The sequence below is a fragment of the Myotis lucifugus genome, unplaced genomic scaffold (genome assembly GCF_000147115.1).
Source record: "Myotis lucifugus unplaced genomic scaffold, Myoluc2.0 scaffold_884, whole genome shotgun sequence".
NCBI lineage: Eukaryota > Metazoa > Chordata > Mammalia > Chiroptera > Vespertilionidae > Myotis > Myotis lucifugus.
The window spans coordinates 117,024-119,391 of NW_005871932.1; positions in this window are offsets into that span (position 1 = coordinate 117,024).

Genomic DNA, 2,368 nt, shown 5'->3' on the forward strand with positions numbered 1-2,368 from the left:
TCTGCTGATTGAAAAGATATTCCATGGCCCTGACTGGTGTGGCTCAGTTGGTTGGGCATCATCCTGGTTTGATTCCTGGTCAGGGCACATGCCTAGATTGTGGGCTTGATCCCCAGTAGGGGGGTGTGCAGGAGGCAGCCTGTTGATGTTTCTATCTCTCTATCCCTCTCCATTCCTCTCTTTCTAAAATCAATAAAAACATTAAAAAAAAAAAGGTCAGCCCTGGTGTGCCTCAGTGGTGGTTGAGTGTCCCCCTATGAACCAGGAGGTCATGGTTTAATTTCCCATCAGAGCACTTGCCCAGGTTGTGGGCTCGATTCCCAGTAGGGGCCATATAGGAGGCAGCTGATCAATGATTCTCTCTCATCACTGATGTTTCTCTCTCCTCTCCCTCTCCCTTCCTCTCTGACATCAATAGAAACATATTTAAAAGAAGAGAAAAGCAAGTGCTTAGCACGTCCTGGTTTCCGTATGCATCTCCCAGCATCAACACGCTTCTGCCCTCCCGCCAGCTGCCTCCCCTCGGCTGTCTGCCCTCCGTCTGCGGCGAATGGAGGCGGCCTCTTCTCACTTGCTGGGTTCTGTGTGTCCCCTGCCAGCGTCACGCTGACCACCTTGCACTGTAGTGATGCTGTGGGAGTCTGTCTGCCTATTACACAGAGCGCCCCCTGGAGGTCGGCCCCTTGACTTGCTCGCTGTTGGCTCTCACAGGCCCCCGCCTCCCTGCAGCCCAGCAAAAAGAATGGACCAGTTTCCCGCCGACTGGATAAGTGAACCCACGTGTGACCATGCCCGCGCCCCCCCCCCATCTTTAACACGCCTCCTCTCTACACAGCCTTGGGTCCAGGTTCCAGACCCCGTGCTCTCGGTGGCCCCGGGCAAATGGGATGGTTTCTGCGGTCCCAGGAGGTACGTGTCTGTGACTTTCCCGCATCTTCCTCCCAGGGACCTCCGTGATGTTTCCGGTGAAGGCCCGTCACCGTCCCGCATCTGTCAGAACGGACTTCCACGGAGCTAGCAATCTGTACCGGAGTCAGTGTTTCATTTTCTAAAGTCTTCGGGTTTCAACTAAGTCTGTTGCTTCTGCTGTTCTTTTTGAACGTAATAAGCGCAGCATGAACCTCTTTTAAAGCTCCAAACAGCCCAGACTGCGCCTGGCGGTGTTAATCAGACAATGGACGGAGGTGGTGGTTACGCGGAGAGATGACCAACCTGGAAAAAGCAAACAAGAGCATGAGTCAGGACATTTGAAACCAGAATGTGTCGGAGTAACTCAGAGCGGCACACGGAACAGCCGAGGTCGCAAAATCAAATGTGATGGTTTTAAAAAAACGATAATCCCATCCGTTAGGGAGCCCCTTCCCCCTGTAGCTGCCAGGAAACCCTACCAGCTCTGGTCTTGGGAAACGAAAATCCTGTTCCACCAGGAAACGCTGTCTCCCCGGGCGGGGGGGTGGGGGTGCAGACAGCCTCGCGTGCCCCTGGGAACTTGGCCACAGAGGCGAGGAAGCGGAGGAAGCGGGTGCCGCGAGGGAGGAGCCGGTCACGGGAGGCGGCAGCGTCCTTGCAGCCCAGTCCTTCCAGGCCCCTTTCCAGCAGCGACGGAGCCGCAGCGTCCCTCAGGGGCGGGTGGTGTAACACGGATTCCACGTCCAAGTGCATTGCTCAGGGCTACCAGACGCATTACCCACAAGCATGGCTTTGTGATTCAAAACCGGCCACTCTGCCCGGCCGGCCAGTGTGGCTCAGTGGTGGAGCGGCAATCTATGAACCAGGAGGTCAGGGTTCGAGTCCCAGTCAGGGCACAGGCCTGGGTTACTGGCTCGATCCCCAGTAGGGGGTGTGCAGGAGGCAGCTGATCCATGATTCTCTCTTATCATTGATGTTTCTATCTCTCTTTCTCCCTCTCCTTTCCTCTCTGACATCAATAAAAATATATTTAAAAAAAACAAAAACTGGCCACTTCTGCCCCGAGGCAGGGACAGCAGCAAGTCGCTGCTTATTCTCCCCAAGCAGAGTGTGGTCCCCAGGCCTGTGCTGGGCTTCCTGGGGCCTCGGGCGCAAAGCTGCCCGCTGGGCTGTGAGGCCGGCGGCCACGCGCTCTGTCCTGGAGGGGCCTCCCGGAGACAGAGGCGCACATCCTGCAATGGGAACAGGGTGTGTCTCCTGTCACCCCCCTCCAACCCGCCCCCCTCCATCCCCTCCTGTCCCGACGTGCCCTTAGGCCTTAGCAGGACAGACACCAGAGGTCGGAGCGTGCCGTCCCCCAGAGCTGAGCCGCCTCCCCGGCTGAGACTCGTGGCAGTTGACCTATTTCATGGCTCATTCTTTGACCTACTTTTGAATTCCAGTTTGGAAACTGACACAA